The following is a 25,282-nucleotide window of genomic DNA, read 5'->3' on the forward strand; positions in this document are numbered from 1 at the left end:
CCCGACCGGGGCACGAACCCCTATCCCCTGCATCGGCAGGCAGACTCTCAACCACTGCACCACCAGAGAAGCCCCCTCTCACACTTTTAAGAACAGTACTGGTTGATCTTGACATAATGGCTCATTGCTGATGTTTCTCACAAATAACTGCATGTGAGTTTGGGCATGAGGACCAGACAGAAATATTCTCATAATGCTAAGAAAAAAGATACAATAATATGTTAAACATCACTGCATATTTAAAAAATCAAATAAATAAAATCTTTTATAAAAAGTAACAGAAAATGTAATTAAGTTTAAAAAATAAAAGTAATGAAAGATATATTTCTCTTTTTGATGTTTGTTGTGATTTTGTATGAAAGAATATCATTATGTGTAAGGCTCAGAAATTAACAATTATTTCATTATTCATTTTTTTTACATAAGAAAAGAGGGGTCTTGAGAAATTTTGCTATATGCCTAATGTTTGTCAGCTTGTTAACAGTAGCTTTATGATTAAATGTTTTAAAATATTTCAACTTCAGCAACCATTTAAAATTATTTTAGTGTTATTAATTCAACATGAGTAATCCAATATGATAAATAATTTATCAAACATCAATGTGTCCTGAATGAGACCTTAGAACTCCTAAGACCCCAGAAAACATGGCTAAAAGTTAAGCTGCTTATCTCTGTTGTCCAAAACATACACCTCATGCATATTTGCTATGAAAATAACAAAAGGTTGACTTATCAATCACTGTCTATGTTTATATATAAGCTAGAATTTAAGATAAAGTCAGAAGCACTTCATAGTAGAATTAAAACAAGGATGCAGTAGATCTAAGAAAATTTCAAGTTTTATCTCCATATTGTTTGGAGAGCTTTCTGAGAGACCAAGGGATCAAGAACAAATTACATTGCATTTCTCCTTTGCTCCTGAAGACTTTCATGAGGAGAGATCAGTCAACTGAATGCCAAAGGCAATCAAGGAAAGAAGTAAAAATGTACTGCCTACGAAATGTATAACCTATTCTACCTATATTCTTGTTTGATAATGATAATAATACAATAAAACCATATATTACACAGTAGCTTACAATGCTTTCTTATATTGTCTAGTCTGATTCTCTAAATCACTCAATAAGTAAGTATAGACTACCATGTTTCAAAGATTCACCTTGTGAATATGCATTTAGACAACTGACATTTTTAAAATGCTTAAGAAAAAAATGTGCACTTTCTTTTGTAATATAATGGTAATAATAATAGCAACGAGTAGCTTATATTTACTGAGTTGTTAGTTTGTGACAAGTACCGCTCTAAATTCCTAACAGTTTCTTACAACAACACTTTAACATACATAGTTATGAACCTTTTCCTGATAGGGAAATTGAGGCATAACATTTATAACTTAGCCAGGGTTGTAAAACCAGTAAATAAGTAATCAGCTTTTGAACTCAGTCAGGAAGTTCAACTCCAGAGTTTCTACTCAATAATAAGAAAATTAATCCTCTTTCTCATTCCAAAGATGTGTTAAGAAAATATCTAAAAAAATTAAGAACAGAAAAATATAGACCCTTCTGCTTTTTGAATGACACTTTAATTCTTAAGTTTGTTTCATCACCCAAGTCACCTAATGATGCTCACCAATGCTGCAATCCATTTAAGAGGTTCAGACAAAATTCTCATTAATAGCTGACTTCCTTGTTAGAATGGGAGGTGTTGCATCTTATGTATCTGTCTTATATAGAAGTGTGACAGGTAATTGGTATTGTTCTTTTTGATATCAAAACATTTATAAGAAGGAAACTTAAAGCATTTGATCTGAGGAGTAGAGAATAAACAATTCATTAACTTAAAGTAAAGCCAGGAATTGGGAGAAGCATTTTGAGCATTTGAGATGCCTAAATGTGCCAGAATCAAATAAATACACCAGAACAGGTATATCTTTTAAAGATGAGGAATGATGTTTGGGGTAAGGGAGTGTGATGGTTAGTTTTTCTATGGGTGCAGTTGTGTGAGGCATGCTGAGATATCCCTCCTAAAGTGAAGGATGAAGTTGCTGCATCTGATCCCTTCCACAACTGGGAAAAAAGCAAAACACCTAGGAGGCCTCTCTGAACTTGGGAAACAACATATTCCTCAGCTGGGTGTGTAACTCTGGCTCATTTACTGAGTGACCTGAAAAGCTGATACTTTGAGTGAGGCCCTGTCTTAGTCATCTCAGTTTGCTATAACAAAATACCATAAACCATGTGGCTTATAAACAGCAGAAACTAATCATCAGCTGCTGTGCAAGCTGCTCTGCTACTTGGGCCCATGATCCCGGAGATCCAGTGATTCTTGAAGGATCAGTGGCAGATACAGATGCTGTTTTGGACCTTTGGCAGAACTCCTATAGGTAAATTGCAGCATAGGCCTTTAGGATTTTGGAGCAAGGCCCTGCTGTCATCTACAGATAAGCAGTTTCCTTTAGAGAAACAGCTCTGGGTCTGCTGTGGGGTGTTAGTAGAAACTGAACCCTTAACCATGGGGCACCAAGTTACCATACAACCTGAGTTACCTGTAATGAACTGGGTGTTATCTAATCTATCAAGCCATAAAGTTGGGCATGCACAGCAATGTTCTATCATCAAGTGGAAGTGATATGCAGGTGAATGGGCCTGGGCAGACCCTGAAGGCATAAATAAGTTACATGAATAAGTGATCAAAAAGCCCATGGTTCCCATTCCTTCTACACTGCCTTTACTCTCTCAGTTTGCACCTACGGCTCCATTGAGTGTTCCCTATTATCAGTTGACAGAAGAAGAAAAGCCATGGGTCTTGTTTACAGATGGTTCTGCATGACATGCAGACACCAACCAAAAGTAGACAGCTGCAGCATTATAGTCCTGGTCTGGGACATCCTGAAGGACAGTGGTAAAAGGAAATCCTCCCAGTAGGTAGAAATCTGAGCAATTAACCTACTTGTTTACTTTGCTGGGAAGGAGAAATGGCCAGATGTGTGATTATGTAGTGATTCATGGACTGTGGCCAGTGGTTTGGCTGGATGGTCAGGGACTTGGAAGGAACATAATTGAAAAATTAGTGATAAAGAAATCTGGGGAAGAGGTATGTGGATAGATCTTTCAGAATGGGCAAAACACATGAAAATATTTGTGCTCAAGTGAATGTTCACCTTAGCAGAGGAGGATTTTAATAATCTAGTGGGTAGGATGACCTATTCTATGGATGTCAGTCAATTTCTTTTCCCAGCCTCCTCTGGGAGTAGGCTCATGAAGAAAGTGGCCATGGCGTCAGGAATGAAGATTATGAATGGGCTCAGCAATGTAGACTTTCACTAATCAAAGCCAGCCTGGCTATGGCCACCACTGAGTGCCTAGTCTGCCCACAACAGCGACTAACACTAAGTCTTCAGTATGGCAAAATTCCCTGGGATGATCAGCCAACTGATAGCAGGTTGATTACATTGAACCATTTCCACTGTGGAAGGGGTGGTGTTTTGTTTTCACTGGATTAAATACTTTGGATTCAGATTTTTTTTCCCTGCATACAGTGCTTCTATCAAAACTACCATCTGTGAAATGCAGACTGTCTTAGCCACTATCATGGTATTCCATACAGCATGGCTTCTGATCAAGAAACTCATTTCACAGCAAAAGAAGTGTGGCAGTGGGCCCATTCTCATGGAATTCACTGGTCTTACCATGTTCTTCCCATTCTGAAGCAGCTGGCTTGAAAGAAGGATGTAATGGTCTTTTAAAGACTCAGTTGTAGTGCCAGCTAGGTGGCAAACCTTGCAGGGCTGGATTAAGGTTCTCTAGAAAACTGTATATGCTCTGAATTAGCTTCCAATATATGGTGCTGTTTCATTGATAGCCAGGATTCACAAGTCCAGAATTCAAAGGTTAGAAATGGGAATGGCATCACTCACTATTATTCCTAGTGACCCACTAACAAATATTTGTTTTCTGAGGGAGGAATGCTTCCACCATGAGACACACATTGATCCATTTAACTGGAGTTTAAGACTGCCACTCAGCCACTTTTGTCTGCTCACGTCTCTGAATCAACAGGCAAAGAAGAGAGTTAATGGCATTGTCTGGAGTAATTGAACCTGACCACCAAGGGGAAATTGGACTGCTGTTCCACAGTGGAGGTAAGGAAGAGTATGTCTAGAATACAGGAGGTCCTTTAGAGTGTTTCTTAGTATTACCATGCCCCATTATTAAGGTCAATGGAAACATACAACAATCCAATGCAGGCAGGATAGCAATGCTCCAGACCTTTCAGTAATGAAAGTTGGGGTCACCCCCAGCCAAGTAAAGAACCATGGCCAGTTGAAGTGCTGCATTCTGGAATACAGAATGAATAGTGGAAGAAGGTGGTTATAAATACCTGCTATGACCAAATGACATGTGACTCATTACAGAAATGAGGATTGTAAATGTCATGAGTATTTTCTCCTTATTTTGCTATGAATATGTTTGTATGTTTATGTGTGTGCCTATATACATATATATATACATGTAAATATATATATATTCAATATGTATATCTTTGTTTTCTTTCCTATTTTATTCCATTATCATATAACATAAAATGTATTGATTTTATATCATAATATTTAAATATTGTTAATTTTATATCATAGTATTTAAGTTATGGGATATCAAGAAGAGGAGTAAACATCACTCAAGGAATTTATCTCTTCTTCTGAGCAAGAGGATAATGTGTTTTTTGTTGTAAGGAAAAGAGTTATATCATGTTAGGCAGAGTTATGGCTTTGTTATTGTATTTATCTGAAGAGTAAGTATGGTTTAAGGGGATGCATATGATTGCCAAGTTGACAAGAAGTAGACTTGTGATGATTGATTTTATGTGTCAACTTGACTGGTCACAGGGTGCTCAGAAAACATTATTTCTGGGTGTGTCTGTGAGCATGTTTCCAGATGAGATTGAATTGGTAGACTCAGTAAAGTAGATTGCCTTCTCCAGAGTGAATGGGCATCATCTAATCCACTGAGGGTATGACTAGACCATAGGCAGAAAAAGGAAGGATTTGCCTCTTTTTGCTTTCTGCCTGCCAGCTTGAAATGTGACAACTCATCTCATCTTCTCTAGCCCTCAGATTAGGATTTAAACCATCAACTTCCCTGGTTCTCAGGCCTTTGGACTCAGACTGAATTATACCACCAGCTTTTCCAGGTCTTCACTTTATAGACAGCAGATCGTAGGACTTAGCCACTATAATGACATACTCTTATTCCTCATAATAAATGACCTTTTATATATATCCTACTGGTTCTGTTTCTCTCCAGAACCCTACCTAACACAGGTTGCTACTAGGGACAACTTATATGAAGAGATCTCAGAGTGTTTTAAACATATAACTGCTACCTGACTCAGTGCTTACTAATAGCGTTATTGATCGCTATCTACCCACTGCAAATGCAGGGTTGTACTCACTCATATCTGAGATTAGAACTAATTCTAGAAACTTTACTTTCTAAAATTGGAATCATTTACTGATTCTTGGTTTTAGTGGAATTGGAGTACAATATAGAACCTGGATTCCTGTACTGTACTGAAATCTAAACTATCAATGTGAAGTTGATAGTTAAGGAAGATAGGAAGTATGTTATAATAAAATTGTATCAATTAGTAGAGGGAGGCTGGAAGGAATTTAATTAAGAATGTCTACTAGAGGGGCTTCCCTGGTGGCGCAGTGGTTGAGAGTCTGCCTGCTAATGCAGGGGACACGGGTTCGTGCCCCGGTCCGGGAAGATCCCACATGCTGCAGAGCGGCTGGGCCCATGAGCCATGGCCGTTGAGCCTGCGCGTCCAGAGCCTGTGCTCCGCAACGGGAGAGGTCACAACAGTGAGAGGCCCGTGTACCGCAAAAAAAAAAAAAAAAAAAGACAGTCTACTATAATCCTTGAATAGACTCAAAAAATGTAAAATTAACTTTAAAAACTTTGGATCAAAAAATAAAAATGAAATTTAAAAAATTGAATCTAAAAAGAGTAGAAAATGTTTAACGAAAGAATATTTTTAATATCATCAAAAGTCCCACAATCACTACAGTCTTGTTGGAACACCACATAGACTGGGTGTAAAACCTGGCAGAAATTCAGTTTGTTTCTTTTGAAAATGGCTAGAACAAATTTAATTAATTATCCAAAATCAGGTTGACATTGAAGATCACAATATGAAAACTATTATTTAACACATCATGTCACTTATCGGTCAAAAATTCAAGTGTACCTAATGAGACTGAAATTTGGTTTAATTGCACAAAAATCTCAAAAATAGCAAATTCATCCCTCTAAAAGAACTGACACTTATCCATCTCTGATAGTTGCATCCAATAAGATTTGATGCCTAACATACTAGACTGGTGAGAAATTTGTGGCTAATATAAGTCAATGAACCCACTTTTATTAGCTTAAATGTACATGTGTTAAAAGATTAAAAATGGAATTTCTAAAACATCAACAAATAAATGATCTATGTGGTAAATATAGGACTAAAGACAAACAAAAAATCACATGAATAAATAATACTTTATAAAAATATGTGCTAATCATGCCAAACATTCAATCATATTAAATATATTGTATGAAATATAACTTGACTTTTAATGTAAATCAGCCTATCATTATTTGCTTCACTGCATAAATATTATATGGGAAGACTTGCTTTTTATTTCACCAATTCATTCCTTAATTCAAGTACTGTTAAGTTATATAGACTTGGAGTGAAAGTGCAGATAATATTACCAATGGTACTATGGAGGAAAACAAGTTTGAAAATCCCTATAATTATCTGCCATTTTTTCAAGATGAGTCATGCTATATGTTAACAGCTAATCATTAATTAAACAATTCAGAAGTAGTCCATAAACCTACACATTAAATAATTTAAAACAGACTATAAAGATATGTAAAACATTTTATATCACAAGACTATGCATGCTAGTCCATGATATAATATACTATGTTTGTAGTTTCCCAGGGCTTCATAAAAAAAGTACCACAGGGGCTTCCCTGGTGGCACAGTGGCAGAGAGTCCGCCTGCCAATTCAGGGGACACGGGTTCGTGCCCCGGTCCGGGAAGATCCCACATGCTGCGGAGCAGCTGGGCCCGTGGGCCATGGCCGCTGAGCCTGCGTGTCCGGAGCCTGTGCTCCGCAATGGGAGAGGCCACAACAGTGAAAGGCCTGCATACTGAAAAAAAAAAAAAGAAAAAAAGTACCACAAACTTGGTGGCTTAAAACAATAGAAATGTATTGCCTCATAGTTCAGGACACTACAAGTCAATCTAGGTATCAGCAGGGCCGTGTTCTCTCTAATGGCTCTAGGGAAGACTCTTTCCTTGCCTCTTCTACTTTTTAGTGCTTGCCAGCAATTCTTAGCATTCCTTAGCTTGTAGATGCATCACTCATGTCACATGACTGTCTTCTCCCTGTGTGTCTTCACATTGTCTTCTATCTTTGTGTGTCTATGTTCAAATTCCCCCTTTTTTATAAGGACACCGATTATATTGGATTATGGTTCATCTTAATGACCTCATTTTAATTTGACTATCTTTATAAAATACCTTATTTCCAGATACAGTCACATTCTGAAGTATTAGGGGTTAGAATTTCAACATCTCTTTTTGGGGAGACACAGATCAACCAATAACAATGGTCTACAACTGAAGCACTAGATTATAGTTCAAGGGTCTTCAATATTAAAATTACTTTTTTAAAGCTTTTATAGTATTTTAAAATAGCACTATTGAAGAAACTACCTGAGTGCAGCTACAGCTTATAACTTGTATGAATAAAATGAAATATTTTCTATATTATATATCATCTAAAATATAGGAGTGCCTTTTAAGGAATACAATTCTTAAAATTTGTCTCTTGAAACTCTAAACTGAGTCTGCCAGAGAGACAGGAAAACAAATTATCAATCATTAAATATCGGTTTAGTAACTTGTGGTGAATTGAAATCCCCCAAAATTCATGTCTACCCATAATTTCAGAGTGTGATTTTACTCAGGAATAACATCTTTGAAGACATAATTAAAGTAAGGATCTAGATGAGATCATACTGGAATAAGATGGGTCTAAATCCAATGAACATCCCTTTGTAAGAGATAGAAAAGAACACAGACACATAGAGAAAAAAGCAATGTGAACACTGAGACAGAGTGCTTGGAGTTATGCTGCTACAAACCAAGGGACACCAGGAGTCACCAGAAGCTGGGAGAGGCAAGAAAGGATCCTCCCCCAAAGTCTTTAGAGAGAGAGTGACCCTGTCAACAACTTGATTTTAGACTTCCATCATCCAGAATTGTGAAAGAATAAATTTCTGCTGTTTTAAGCCACTAAGTTTGTGTTAAATTGTTATGTCAGCCCTAAAACTCTACTATATCTCTTATTACCTAATGTAGAAATGCATAGAAAAATGAAAAAAAAGATATTTTTTATCAAGCAGATTTATAATCTAATAAAGCAAAACTAATAAGCACATAAATAATGACTAACAAAACTATTAAAAACTTCCCAGATATTCATGAACACCTATTCTTCAGGCCATTTCTTCCTCCATACAGGAGGGGGACAAAATGCACTTTTCACAACTTTGGTAACTAGAATAGTTTTCCTTCAATGCTTATGTTCAGGGCCTTGCTTGTTTGAGCTGTATTATAGCAGCTGTTTGGATATTTTCTGTAATGTCAAGGTCAACATTCCTGCAGTCTGTATTGTGACTGAGAATAAATGTAATATAGCCTTGGGAAAGTGGGTCAGTTTGTTACACGGATCTTCTCTCAAAAGAGTAAATGATTTTGATGCTCTCTACTAATATAGATTGAAAAGAATGTTCACCAAATCAGTAGTACCATGGCAAATGCCAGAGGTGATGTTGTTCTGTTCTTGTAAATATGCATCATCTGACATAACAGTTGTTGCACTGAGAAGTACTGCTTATTATATTTATGGTAGTTCATCATCATCCACCATGCTCCATGGTTTTGGCAGGGGTCAGAGAGTAACCGAATGGGGTTAAGATAGAGACCACCACTCCTAAATCTTTATAGTTTAATGTGGTGCTTTCTTCCCAAGATGATATATTACTTCTGACTTGCTCTCTTGGCTGGAGAAGTAGGCAGTTTCAAGAGTTTCTCTTAGTTCTTCTTAACTTAATGATTCTTATTGATGAGTTATCTCAATTCCTTTAAATATCCATACCAATTATGAACTAGGAGCTGCAAAAATGGTTATACAGTGGGTCAGTGAATACTGTGGGATGGCTGCATGATAAATTGGGTTAGAACTCTATTCAATATATAGGTTATTTTTTCTTCCTGTCTAAAAGGAGAACTAGGGGCTTCCCTGGTGGCGCAGTGGTTGAGAGTCCGCCTGCCAATTCAGGGGACACGGGTTCGTACCCCCGTCCAGGAAGATCCCACATGCCACGGAGCAGCCCGTGAGCCATGGCCGCTGAGCCTGCGCGTCCGGAGCCTGTGCTTCGCAACGGGAGAGGCCACAACAGTGAGAGGCCTGCGTACCGCAAAAAAACAAACAAACAAACAAAAAATAAAAATAAAAGGAGAACTAAAGTAGCTTATAGGTCCTTTGGTAAAGTGTATGCCCTAGAAATGGCTGAATATGTCTCTTTTTTCAAAGTAAAATTTGTCTGTAACTGGCTACAGGTTGCTTTACAAAATACTGAGAATATATTGTTATATATACTTATGGTGGCATTGTACAATCTTTCTTCAGGCGGACTCATATTCTCATAATCAATGGACTACAACTCTAAGAACTGACTCACATCTGAAAATTGGAGGAAACATTTTAATTTTCTACTATATTAAAGTACATTAACCTTCCACTCTTCTAGACATTTTCTAGAAGTTCTAAACATTTTCTGGTAATACAATTCAAATAATACACCTCTTTTAGCCTTCTGACCCCTTATGCAACTCACTGCTAAGGCAATTCTGGCATTCCTATTTTATTTACCATAAGCCAACGTCCAACATGCAGGCTTTAACTGGATATCTCAACAACATAACAAGACAAGCATTTGGTCCATGTCAGGACATAAATTCCTGAGTTACAAAGGATTCAATAATCTTGCTCCCATCCAGCTTTATATTCTATATTCCCTTGTCTAATACCTCCAAGATCAACTTCCAGGTATGTTTACTCCGATCCTGCCAGGGACATATTGAACAGTTCTTACAGTTCTTTGGGTATATATACTATTTTCTCCCAAAAATGGAATTGCATTGTCCCTTAGGCTGTACTGTTAATTGACCCTAGTTATTGGTCTAGTGGCAATGAACAGAAGTAGAGGAGAATTTTGAAGAGGACAATCATCAACTTGTGAGCTCTTACCAAATTTTAGACAAGGGAGGGAAGAGGCTTCTCCTCTTTCAGTGAGGTAGGTGCTGCTTCTATCAGCATAGAGATACAAAGCAAATTATGGGTTCATGAATCTTAAGTTCATTATTCAAACATCCTCATCCCAGACAAGTCTCAGAGTATTAATCTTATCCTACCAGGGAGCTGAATTAAACTTAAACCTGTAAATGCTAAGCATTCAGTATCATCTGTAACTCCACTGCACTTGCAATTAATTCTTGGTCCCAATTTTTGGCTTAGTCAACCCTGTAGGATATAATGTCTCTAAATAATTGCTGTGAAAGCCTTTTGACTTTTACAGTATGTCTTGGATTTTAAGTGCTGTAACCTAAATGTGTCCTTTTCTTTTTAAAAGGCTTACAAGCCATTAACAAAAAAATCATCTAAATTCACAACTTTGTAATTACCCTGCTCCCATTCCTTTCAATACCCCACTACCACATAAGCCTATACTTCAAGTAACATCTGCTTCTAAACCAAGTATTGCTAATTATGACACTACTACATTCCAAGGGTTTATCTCCCTACTTACCACTAGTAATATAGTCCTTAATATCACCATGTGATAGATGAGTGATAAAATTCTATCATATTAAACTCAGTATGGGGTTTTCAGTGTCACATCTGATTCTAAATACCCTATGTTTTGTTATCCTTAGAAAGCAGAACCTGAAAAAATAGCTTTTATGAAGGCAGTTTATTTGGGGATGTAATTTCAGAGAAGAGATATGGAGATCTGGAAAGAGTATAAAGAAAAAAGAGAAAACTAACCCAAGGGTGCATTATTGAACTGGTCTTCACTTTTGCCAACAGGGGCTCATCCTACTGTGAACCTCTGAAGAATCCTGCAAAATACACACTGCAAATTGTACATGTAAGTACTAGCGAGGAGAATACTTATCTGCTGATTACTGCCCTCATTGTGCAGGGGCTGTCCCATGAGTTGTTAACTTCCAGGTATTTCCAGGTTTATGTTTGGGAGAGTAAGCATACTACATGGAGACATTTAAACCCTAGCAGAAAATTAAAGGTATGAGGTGCAGCTGATGAAAGGTGTTGTCAAATTACACTTATGCAAAGATGGTAACCATGGCAACTTCTAGAATAAAATGTATTCTAGAGCATTTGCTCCCAACTTTGTTGCACATCAGAATCACCAGGAAATTTTATTAAAACACATATTTCTGAGCTCCATGTCCATAGTTTCTTATTTAGGAGATTTGTGATAGAGCCAGAAAATTTGACTTTCTTGTAAGTTCCCTGGTGTTGTTGATACTGATGCTCCTGGGACCACTGTCCTAAAGTATGTGAGGTGGAAAACAAGAACTGTCTTATATGAAAATACACAGTTTATTCAAGCAAGATAATAGATTAACACAAAAATAATTAGGTGATGAGTATTGGGATATAGAATATGCACATAATCTCAAATACCACCTTCCAAATTGCTTATTAATTGAAAAGAGACAGTATATAGTTGAAAGATATGGAGGATAAAATTTAGCCAAATGATCCAGTTTTGCACCATTGATAATGGAGCATACTGATATTATGTGTTTTCTAGTATGACGAGAAAACACATTATCAACCATATATTATCAATTGTTTAACTTGGAAGCCAACTGACATAGATTCTTAAATATATACATATCAGATAAGGCAAATTGGAGGGTACTACTCTAGAAAAATAACACCAAAGAAACATAACAATAAATTCTTAAGTCTTGATTAAAAGTTGGGGGGAGGAAGGGCAGATGGAAAAGACACTATTGGTACAATTAGATAAATTTAAGACCATATTTTAGTTTATATTATTATACCAATGCTAAATTTTGTATATATGATAATTGTATTGTGATTTTATAGGAGAATACTCTTATTCTAGGCATGCATACAGAAGATTTACAGTAGAAATTCCATGACACTATCAAATTACTTTTAGACATTCAGCACAAAAATAATAAAAAATATGTATAGGAATAGATAAGGCAAACTACTAACACTTATCAAATCTAGGTAAAAGATATATAGGTGGTCATTATACCGTTTCTTTAATTTTCTGTACATTTTAAATCTTTGAAAATAAAATAAATTGAAAAAGTACAAGATATAACATGATGAATGCCATCAAATAAACCCTAGAAACATTTTGAAATTATTCAAAATAGTATGAGATAACTCCTAGAATGAGAAATTGGAGGAAGTTTCATCCAGACTGACAAATCTGCATTAGGTCTTGAAAATCATAGAATTTTGACAGGCAGACATGGAAGAGAGAAACACTCCAGAGAGGATAATTATATGAGCCAAGCATAAAAAGATAATGCTCAGTAGTATTATTATTGCTATCAACAATAACAGCTAAATTTCATTTCTAACATGTTCAAGACATTAAAGGATTCTAAAAAAATTGAGATAAATTAGCCAGTACTTTGAAAGAATTAATAACAGCTTTGCTAAGTTACATTCAGGTGCCAAATAGAATCCAATAAGTTTCCAAATACTAAGTGCCTTAGTTTTAAGGCATAAACCAGCATATCATACATCTAAGTGAGGTATTTGTAATTCCTGTTATAATATATAACACACCTATAAGACTTTTTAAAATAATGAATTATATTTAGCCATAGTTCTTTTCCCAGAAATTAATAGATTATTTATGGTGTGAATTTTCAAAAATGGATACATTGATAATCTTATAGATTCTATAAGATTCAGGAATCTTATAGATACCTGCCCTCAGAAATTGATAGTCTGGCAGATGGCTTAGGTTATTCTGAATTTTTATTTGCTTTTTGTGTATAAGTCCTTTGTCTCTTCCTAGATAAATAGCATAAGGTCAGATACATATTATAAATTCTTAAAGTCCCAGTGCCAGCACTGTAAATTGCATGTGATAAATGTTTATTGCTCATATACTTGAATGTGCCATTTTCTTTGCTATAATATTTGCTAACTTGCTACAAACTTGAGAACTTGTTTCTACCTCCCAAACTGGCCTGTCTCAAGCACCCCGCCCCAAAAAGCATATATCTTAGGGGAGAAATTCCTTTATAGATTTGATTGTTTTTTTTTATTTCTTAAAATTCTCCATATCCAGGGAACTCTCAGAATACTCCTTCTGAAAGAGGGTTGATTCTCTTGGAAGAGATGCAGAAAACCCTTCCTTTATCTGCTCTTCCCAAAGGTTCTCACAATAAAAAGGCTCTTAAGTCCTGAAGAGTATAATAGCAGTGTCCTGTTCCAAGAAGCTCACTTTGAGTGAAGTGGAACTTAAATTTCTCTAGACCTCTAAAAAAGGTAAACCACCCAAAGACCAGGCTTCTATCTCCCTTTCTCTCTTCATCTCTCTTTCTCCCTCGCTCCTTCCCACCCTTCCTCCTTTTCTCTCCATTTGTTTACCAATGCCTCTTTTATTGGTGTTAACTTTCTATTCTAAAGAAAGACATCCCTATGCACACAGAGCAAATCAGCCTGAAATAGCACAGCTACCTGACTTTGCAGCCCAAAGCTCAGTATTTTTAGCTATAACAAGATATCATGATCTTTATCATGTAAAAAATTAATAAACAGAAACCTTAATTAAATAGAGCTGGGAGATCAGAAGAGGGAGCTCTCACACCCTGTGAAAGTAGCAGCAGAGCCCAACAGGAAGGAAGACTCTTCTTTCAACAATTCAGCAAATGAAAAACCATGGACTTCTTTTCCTCCTGCTCTCCCAGCTTCCTTTTCCTCTCTATAAAAATGTTCTCCTTCCCTTGCTGTGCAAGGACTTGTACGTGGTTCTCCATAGACCCCGAAGTACAATTTTCTGCTGATCCCTAATAAACTTATCTTTGCTAGAGAAACAACTGGCAGTCTATTTGTTTTAGGTCAACAATCACTTTATTAATTTGCTTACCTCTGAAGTCAGTGGTTTTATATATGTCTGTCACTACTATCGTTGTTATTGTCATCATGGAATGTAATCCTTTCCAAAACAATTACTATCACATTTTGATGGCCAGATTCTGCTTCCTACAGTGGAAAAATATGAAGGCTGCCGCTGATTTAATGATTGACCATTGCTCAGCAAACTGACCTTTCAAGTGGTCACAATATTTTACAACACTATCAAATCTATTAAAGTAGGTTTAGTGGAGACTCAGGGGGAAGATGGCGGAAGAGTAAGACGCGGAGATCACCTTCCTCCCCACAGATACACCAGAAATACATCTACACGTGGAACAACTCCAACAGAACACCTACTGAAGGCTGACAGAAGACCTCAGACCTCCCAAAAGGCAAGAAACTCCCCACGTACCTGGGTAGGGCAAAAGAAAAAAAGAAAAAACAGAGACAAAAGAATAGGGACGGCACCTGCACCAGTGGGAGGGAGCTGTGAAGGAGGAAAAGTTTCCACACACTAGGAAGCCCCTTCGCGGGCGGAGACTTTGGGAGGCGGAGCGGGGAGCTTCGAAGCCGCGGAGGAGTGCACAGCAACAGGGGTGCGGAGGGCAAAGCGGGGAGATTCCCGCACAGAGGATCGGTGCCAACCGGCACTCACCAGCCCGAGAGGCTTGTCTGCTCACCCGCCGGAGCGGGCGGGGCTGCGAGCTGAGGCTCGGGTTTCGGTCGGAGCGCAGGGAGAGGACTGGGGTTGGCGGCTTGAACATAGCCTGAAGGGATTAATTCACCACGGCTAGCCGGGAGGCAGTCCGGGAAAAAGTCTGCACCTGCCGAAGAGGCAAGAGACTTTTTCTTGCCTCTTTGTTTCCTGGTGCGCGAGGAGAGGGGTTTAAGAGTGCTGCTTAAGGGAACTCCAGAGACGGGCGCGAGCCGCGGCTAAAAGCACGGACCGCAGAGACGCTAAGGCTGCTACTGCCGCCACCAAGGGGCCTGTGTGCGAGCACAGGTCACTATCCACACCCCTTTTCCGCGGAGCCTGTGCAGCCCACCACTGCCAGGTTCCCGGGATCCACGGACAACTTCCCCGGGAGAACGCACGGCGGGCCTCAGGCTGGTGCAACGTCATGGTGGCCTCTGCCGCCGCAGGCCCGCTCCACACACAGTGCCCCTCCCTACCCCCCACCCCCGGCCTGAGTGCGCCAGAGCCTCCGAATCAGCGGCTCCTTTAACCCCGTCCTGTTTGAGCAAAAAACAGATGCCCTCCAGCGACCTACACGCAGAGGCAGGGCCAAATCCAAAGCTGAGCCCCTGTGAGCTGTGAGAACAAAGAAGAGAAAGGGAAATCTCTCCCAGCAGCCTCAGAAACAGCGGATTAAAGCTCCACAATCAACTTGATGTACCCTGCATCTGTGGAATGCATGAATAGACAACGAGTCATCCCAAATTGAGGAGGTGGGCTTCGAGAGCAAGATCTATGATTTTTTTCCCCTTTTCCTCTTTTTGTGAATGTGTATGTGTATGCTTCTGTGTGAGATCTTATCTGTACAGTTTTGCTTCCACCATTTCTCCTAGGGTTCTATCCGTCCATGTATTTTTTAAATTTTTTTCTTAATAATTAATTTTAATAACTTTATTATACTTTTCTTTCTTTCTTTCTTTCTTTCTTTCTTTCTTTCTTTCTTTCTTTCTTTCTTTCTTTCTTTCTTTCTTTCTTTCTTTCTTTCTTTCCTTCCTTCCCTCCTTCCTTTAGACAACGAATCATCCCAAATTGAGGAGGTGGTCTCAGAGAGCAAGATTTATGATTTTTTTCCCCTTTACCTCTTTTTGTGAGGGTGTATGTGTATGCTTCTGTGTAAGATTTTGTCTGTATAGCTTTGCATCCAACATTTGTCCTAAGGTTCTATCCGTCCCTTTTTTTTAATAAATAATTATTTTTTAATTCAATAACTTTATTATATTTTATTTTACTGTATCTTCTTTCTTTCTGTCTTTTTTCCTTCCTTCCCTCCTTCCTTCCTTCCTCCCTCCCTCCCTCCTTTCTTTCCTTCTTGCCTTCTTTCCTTCTTTGCTTCTTTCTTCCTTCCTTCCTTCCCTCCTTTCTTTCTTTCTTTCTTCATACTTCTACTAATTCTCTCTACTTTTTCTCCCTTTTATTCTGAGCCATGTGGATGAAAGGCTCTTGGTGCTCCAGCCACAAGTCAGGCTCTGCCTCTGAGGTGGAGAGCCAACTTCAGGACACTGGTCAACAAGAGAACTCCCAGCTCCACATAATATCAAACGGCGAAAATCTCCTAGAGACCTCCATCTTAACACCAACACCCAGCTTCACTCAACGACCAGCAAGCTACAGTGCTGGACAACCTATGCCAAAGAACTAGCAAAACAGGAACACAACCCCACCGATTAGCAGAGAGGCTGCCTAAAATCATAATAAGGCCACAGACACCCCAAAACACACCACCAGACATGAACCTGCCCACTAGAGAGACAAGATCCAGCCTCATCCACCAGAACACAGGCACTAGTCCCCTCCACCAGGAAGCCTACACAACCCACTGAACCAACCTTAGCCACTGGAGACAGACATCAAAAACAACGGGAACTATGAACCTGCAGCCTGCAAAAAGGAGACCCCAAACACGGTAAGATAAGCAAAATGAGAAGACAGAAAAACACACAGCAGATAAAGGAGCAAGATAAAAATGCACCAGACCTAACAAATGAAGAGGAAATAGGCAGTCTACCTGAAAAAGAATTCAGAATAATGATAGTAAGGATGATCCAAAATCTTGGAAATAGAATGGACAAAATGCAAGAAACAGTTAACAAGGACCTAGAAGAAATAAAGATGAAACAAGCAACGATGACCAACACAGTAAATGAAATTAAAAGTACTCTAGATGGGATCAATAGCAGAATAACTGAGGCAGAAGAATGGATAAGTGACCTGGAAGATAAAATAGTGGAAATAACTACTGCAGAGCAGAATAAAGAAAAAAAGAATGAAAAGAACTGAGGAGAGTCTCAGAGACCTCTGGGACAACATTAAACGCACCAACATTTGAATTATAGGGGTTCCAGAAGAAGAAGAGAAAAAGAAAGGGACTGAGAAAATATTTGAAGAGATTATAGTTGAAAACTTCCCTCATATGGGAAAGGAAATAGTTAATCAAGTCCAGGATGCACAGAGAGTCCCATACAGGATAAATCCAAGGAGAAATATGCCAAGACACATATTAATCAAACTGTCAAAAATTAAATACAAAGAAAGCATATTAAAAGCAACAAGGGAAAAACAACAAATAACACACAAGGGAATCCCCATAAGGTTAACAGCTGATCTCTCAGCAGAAACACTACAAGCCAGAAGGGAGTGGCAGGACATACTGAAAGTGATGAAGGAGAAAAACCTGCAACCAAGACTACTCTACCCACAAGGATCTCATTCAGATTTGATGGAGAAATTAAAACCTTTACAGACAAGCAAAAGCTGAGAGAGTTCAGCACCACCAAACCAGCTTTACAACAAATGCTAAAGGAATTTCTCTAGACAAGAAACACAAGAGAAGGAAAAGACCTATAATAACGAACCCAAAACAATTTAGAAAATAGGAACATACATATCGATAATTACCTTAAATGTAAATGGACTAAATGCTCCCACCAAAAGACACAGATTGGTTGAATGGATACAAAAACAAGACCCTTATATATGCTGTCTACAAGAGACCCACTTCAGACCTAGAGACACATACAGACTGAAAGTAAGGGGATGGAAAAAGATATTCCATGCAAATGTAAACCAAAAGAAACCTGGAGTAGCAATTCTCATATCAGAGAAAATAGATATTAAAATAAAAACTATTAGAAGAGACAAAGAGGGACAACTACATAACGATCAAGGGATTGATCCAAGAAGAATATATAACAATTGTAAATATTTATGCACCCAACATAGGAGCACCTCAATACATAAGGCAAGTACTAACAGCTATAAAAGGGGAAATCGACAGTAACACATTCATAGTAGGGGACTTAAACACCCCACTTTCACCCATGGACAGATCATGCAAAGTGAAAATAAATAAGGAAACACAAGCTTTAAATGATACATTAAACAAATGGACTTAATTGATATTTATAGGACATTCCATCCAAAAACAACAGAATACACATTTTTCTCAAGTGCTCATGGAACATTCTCCCGGATCAATCATATCTTGGGTCACAAATCAAGCCTTGGTAAATTTAAGAAAATCGAAATTTTATCAAGTATCTTTTCCGACAACAGTGCCATGAGACTAGATATCAACTACAGGAAAAGATCTGTAAAAAATACAAACACATGGAGGCTAAACAATACACTACTTAATAATGAAGTGATCACTGAAGAAATCAAAGAGGAAATAAAATAATACCTAGAATCAAATGACAGTGGAGACACAATGACCCAAAACCTATGGGATGCAGCAAAAGCTGTTCTAAGGGGGAAGTTTATAGCAATACAAGCCCACCTTAAGAAGCAGGAAACATCTCGAATAAACAACGTAACCTTGCACCTCAAGCAATTAGAGAAAGAAGAACAAAAAAACCCCAAAGCTAGCAGAAGGAAAGAAATCATAAAAATCAGATCAGAAATAAATGATAAAGAAATGAAGGAAACAATAGCAAAGATCAATAAAACTAAAAGCTGGTTCTTTGAGAAGATAAACAAAATAGATAAACCACTAGCCAGACTCATCAAGAAAAAAAGGGAGAAGACTCAAATCAATAGAATTAGAAATGAAAAAGGAGAAGTAACGACTGACACTGCAGAAATAAAAAAGATCATGAGAGATTACTACAAGCAACTCTATGCCAATAAAAAGGACAATCTGGAAGAAATGGACAAATTCTTAGAAATGCACAATGTGCCAAGACTGAATCAGGAAGAAATAGAAAATATGAACAGACCAATCACAAGCACTGAAATTGAAACTGTGATTTAAAATCTTCCAACAAACAAAAGCCCAGGACCAGATGGCTTCACAGGCGAATTCTATCAAATATTTAGAGAAGAGCTAACACCTACCCTTCTCAAACTCTTCCAAAATATAGCAGAGGGAGGAACACTCCCAAATTCCTTCTACAAGGTCACCATCACCTTGATACCAAAACCAGACAAGGAAGTCACAAAGAAAGAAAACTACAGGCCAATATCACTGATGAACATAGATGCAAAAATCCTCAACAAAATACTAGCAAACAGAATCCAACAGCACATTAAAAGGATCATACACCATGATCAAGTGAGGTTTATTCCAGGAATGCAAGGATTCTTCAATATATGCAAATCTATCAATGTGATACACCGTATTAAAAAATTGAAGGAGAAAAACCATATGATCATCTCAATAGATGCAGAGAAAGCTTTTGACAAAATTCAACACCCATTTATGATAAAACCCTGCAGAAAGTAGGCATAGAGGGAACTTTCCTCAACATAATAAAGACCATATATGACAAACCCACAACCAACATCATCCTCAATGGTGAAAAACTGAAAGCATTTCCACTAAGATCAAGAACAAGACAAGGTTGCCCACTCTCACCACTCTTATTCAACATAGTTTTGGAAGTTTTAGCCACAGCAATCAGAGAAGAAAAGGAAATAAAAGGAATCCAAGTTGGAAAAGAAGAAGTAAACCTGTCACTGTTTGCAGATGACATGATACTATACATAGAGAATCCTAAAGATGCTACCAGAAAACTACTAGAGCTAATCAATGAATTTGGTAAAGTAGCAGGATACAAAATGAATGCACAGAAACCTCTGGCATTCCTATATACTAATGATGAAAAATCTGAAAATGAAATCAAGAAAACACTCCCATTTACCATTGCAACAAAAAGAACTAAATATTTAGGAATAGACCTACCTAAGGAGACAAAAGACGTGTATGCAGAAAATTATAAGACACTGATGAAAGAAATTAAAGATGAGACAAACAGATGGACAGATATACCATGTTCTTGGATTGGAAAAATCAACATTGTGAAAATGACTCTACTACCCAAAGCAATCTATAGACTCAATGCAATCCCTATCAAACTACCACTGGCATTTTTCACAGAACTAGAACAAAAAATTTCACAATTTGTATGGAAACACAAAAGACCACGAATAGCCAAAGCAATCTTGAGAACAAAAAAAGGAGCTGGAGGAATCAGGCTCCCTGACTTCAGACTATACTACAAAACTACAGTAATCAAGACAGTATGGTACTGGCACAAAAACAGAAAGATAGATCAGTGGAACAGGATAGAAAGCCCAGAGATAAACCCACGCAATATGGACACCTTATCTTTGATAATGGTGGCAGGAATGTACAGTGGAGAAAGGACAGCCTCTTTAATAAGTGGTGCTTGGAAAACTGGACAGATACATGTAAAAGTATGAGATTAGATCACTCCCTAACTCCATACACAAAAATAAACTCAAAATGGATTAAAGACCTAAATGTAATGCCAGAAACTCTCAAACTCTTAGAGGAAAACATAGGCAGAACACTATGACATAAATCACAGCAAGATCCTTTCTGACCCACCTCCTAGAGTAATGGAAATAAAAACAAAAATAAACAAATGGGACCTAATGAAACTTCAAAGCTTTTGTACAGCAAAGGAAACCATAAACAAGACCAAAAGACAACCCTCTGAATGGGAGAAAATATTTGCAAATGAAGCAACTGACAAAGGATTAATCTCCAAAATTTACAAGCAGCTCATGCAGCTCAATAACAAAAAAACAAACAATCCAATCGAAAAATGGGCAGAAGACCTAAATAGACATTTCTCTAAAGAAGATATACAGACTGCCAACAAACACATGAAAGAATGCTCAACATCATTAATCATTAGAGAAATGCAAATCAAAACTACAATGAGATATCATCTCACACCAGTCAGAATGGCCATCATCAAAAAATCTAGAAACAATAAATGCTGGAGAGGGTGTGGAGAAAAGGGAACACTCTTGCACTGCTGGTGGGAATGTGAATTGGTTCAGCCACTATGGAGAACGGCATGGAGGTTCCTAAAAAAACTACAAATAGAACTACCATATGACCCAGCAATCCCACTACTGGGCATATACCCTGAGAAAACCAAAATTCAAAAAGAGTTATGTACCAAAATGTTCATTGCAGCTCTATTTACAATAGCCAGGACATGGAAACAACCTAAGTGCCCATCATCAGATGAATGGATAAAGAAGATGTGGCACATAATACAATGGAATATTACTCAGCCATAAAAAGAAACGAAATTGAGCTCTTTGTAATGAGGTGGATAGACCTAGAGTCTGTCATACAGAGTGAAGTACGTCAGAAAGAAAAGGACAAATACCATATGCTAACACATATATATGGAATTTAAGAAGAAAAAAAATGTTATGAAGAACCTAGGGGTAAGACAGGAATAAAGACACAGACCTACTGGAGAATGGACTTGAGGATATGGGAAGGGGGGAGGGTGAGCTGTGACAGGGCGAGGGAGAGTCATGGACATATACACACTACCAAACATAAGGTAGATAGCTAGTGGGAAGCAGCCTCATGGCACAGGGATATAGGTTCAGTGCTTTGTGACCGCCTGGAGGGGTGGGATAGGGAGGATGGGAGGGAGGGAGATGCAAGAGGGAAGAGATATGGGAACATATGTATATGTATAACTGATTCACTTTGTTATAAAGCAGAAACTAACACACCATTGTAAAGCAATTATAACCCAATAAAGATGTTAAAAAAAAAGTAGATGAGATTGATAATGTCATAATTTGTGCAAATTTTTAATGATACTGTTTTGTCATTGAGAATTAATTCACATTAAATAATTCTATGAAACGAGTTTAATGAAATAAATAGCTGGTTAATTTCTATTTAAAAAAGTAGGCTTAGTGATTATGATTCATACATTTATTTTTCCTACAAACTTTCTGGTGTACACTTACAACAAAGACCAATCCAAATCTAGTTCTCAGCAGATTTCCTAGCTTGCATTCAGTTCTTTAATTTAGTTGCAACTTCTAAAATCAAGGGAAAAAAAGAGATTTTTGACTTCAAAAGCAAAGCTCAGAATTTGGTTCAGGACAGTGGAGTAGAAGGATGTGTACTCACTCCCTCTTGCGAGAGTACTGGAATCACAACTAACTGTTGAACAATCATCTACAGGAAGACACTGGAATTCACCAAAAAAGATATTCCACATCCAAAGAAAAAGGAGAAGTCACAATGAGACCATTAGGAGGGGCACAAGTAAAAAAAAAATTAAATTAAGGAATAAATTCTACTCCAGATCAGCATGAGGTGAAACTAAAAACCCATATGACCATTTTGCAGGAATCATGTATTATTACTACCAAATGAATATTTGGGTCATATAAAGAGCAACATATACAACAGTGTAGAAGACAGTATGTGGCCACATGAGTCAAATTGAGTTCTCCATTGTTTATATTTGAGCTTTGCTTTATATATATATTTTTTCCACCTAATTTTATTTTTATTTTATTAATTTACAATTTTTATACAGCAGGTTCCTATTAGTTATCTATTTTATACATATAAGTGTATATATGTCAATCCCAATCTCCCAATTCATCCCACCACCACCACTACAACCCCCCACCCCCCACTTTCCCCCCTTGCTGTCCATATATTTGTTCCCTACATGTGTCTCTATTTCTGCCTTGCAAACCGGTTCATCTGTACCATCTTTCTAGATTCCACATATATGTGTTAATATATGATATTTGTTTTTCTCTTTCTGACTTAGTTTACTCTGTATGACAGCCACTAGGTCCATCAACATCTCTACAAATGACCTAATTTTGTTCCTTTTTATGGCTGAGTAATATTCCATTGTATATATGTACCACATCTTCTTTATCCATTCATCTGTCAATGGGCATTTAGGTTGCTTCCATGACCTGGCTATTGTAAATAGTGCTGCAATGAGCATTGGGGTGCATGTGTATTTTTGAATTATGGGTTTCTCTGGGTATATGTCCAGTAGTGGGATTGCTGGGTGATATGGTAATTCTATTTTTAGTTTTTTTTTTTTTTTTTTTTTTTTTTTGCGGTACACGGGCCTCTCACTATTGTGGCCTCTCCTGCTGCGGAGTGCAGGCTCCGGTTGCGCAGGCTCAGTGGCCATGGCTAACGGGCCCAGCCGCTCCGTGGCATGTGGGATCTTCCCGGACTGGGGCACAAACCTGTGTCCCTTGCATCGGCAGACGGACTCTCAACCACTGCACCACCAGGGAAGTCCTATTTTTCGTTTTTTAAGGAACCTTAATACTGTTCTCCAGAGTGGCTGTATCAATTTGCATTCCCACCAACAGTGTAAGAGAGTTGCCTTTTCTCCACACCCTCTCCAGCATTTGCTGTTTGTAGATTTTCTGAAGATGCCACTTCCAACAAGTGTGAGGTGATACCTCATTGTAGTTTTGATTTGCATTTCTCTAATAATTTGTAATGTTGAACACCTTTTCATGTGCCTCTTGGCCATCTGTATGTCTTCTTTGGAGAGATGTCTACTTAGGTCTTCTGCCTACTTTTTGATTGGGTTGTTTGTTTTTTTTTAATATTGAGCTGCATGAGCTGTTCATATATTTTGGAGACTAATCCCTTGTCCATTGATTTGTTTGCAAATATTTTCTCCCATTCTGAGGGTTGCCTTTTCATCTTTTTTATAGTTTCCTTCACTGTGCAAAAGCATTTAAGTTTCATTAGGTTCCATTTGTTTATTTTTGTTTTTATTTTCATTACTCTGGGGGGGGGTCAAAAAAGATCTTGCTGTAATTTATGTCAAAGAGTGTTCTTCCTATGTTTTCCTCTTAGAGTTTTATAGTGTCTGGTCTTATATTTAATCTTTAATCCATTTTGATTTTATTTTTGTGTATGGTGTCAGAGAGTTTTTTTAATTTCATTCTTTTACATGTAGCTGTCCAGTTTCCCCAGCACCACTTATTGAAGATACTGTCTTTTCTCCATTGTATATCCTTGCTTCCTTTGTCATAGATTAGTTGACCATAAGTGCATGGGTTTATCTCTGAGCTTTCTGTCCTGATCCATTGATCTATATTTCTGTTTTTATGCCAGTGCCATATTGTCTTGATTACTGCATCTTTGTAATATAGTCTGAAGCCAGGGAGTCTGATTCCTCTAGCTCCATTTTATTCCCTCAAGATTTCTTCGGCTGTTCAGGGCCTTTAGTGTCTCCATACAAATTTTAATATTTTTTTTCCTTCTAGATCTGTAAGAAATGCCATTGGTAATTTGATAGGGATTGCATTGAATCTGTAGATTGCTTTGGGTAATATAGTCATTTTCACAATATTGATTCTTGCAGTTCAAGAACATGGTATATCTCTCCATCTGTTTGTGTCATTTTTGATTTCTTTCAACAGTGTCTTATAGTTTTCTGGGTACAGGTCTTTTACCTCCTTAGGTAGGCTTATTCCTAGGTATTTTATTCTTTTTGTTGCAATGGTGAATGGGATTGTTTCCTTAATTTCTCTTTCTGATCTTCCATTGTTAGTGTATAGGAATGCCAGAGATTTCTGTGCATTAATTTTGTATCCTGCAACTTTACCAAATTCATTGATTAGCTCTAGTAGTTTTCTGGTGGAATCTTTAGGATTCTCTATGTATAATATCATGTCATCTGCAAACAGTGACAGTTTTTACTTCTTCTTTTCCAAGTTGTATTCCTTTTATTTCTTTTTCTTCTCTGACTGCAGTGGCACGGACTTCCAAATCTATGTTGAATAATACTGATGAGAGTGGACATCTTTGTCTTGTTCCTGATCTTAGAGGAAATGCTTTCAGTTTATCACCATTGAGAACGATGTTTGCTGTGGGTTTGCCATATATGGCCTTTACTATGTTGAGGTAGGTCCCTCTATGCCTACTTTCTGGAGAGTTTTTATCATAAATGGGTGTT

This window comes from Globicephala melas, chromosome 4 (assembly GCF_963455315.2).
Source record: "Globicephala melas chromosome 4, mGloMel1.2, whole genome shotgun sequence".
In the NCBI taxonomy this organism is placed as follows: Eukaryota; Metazoa; Chordata; class Mammalia; order Artiodactyla; family Delphinidae; genus Globicephala; species Globicephala melas.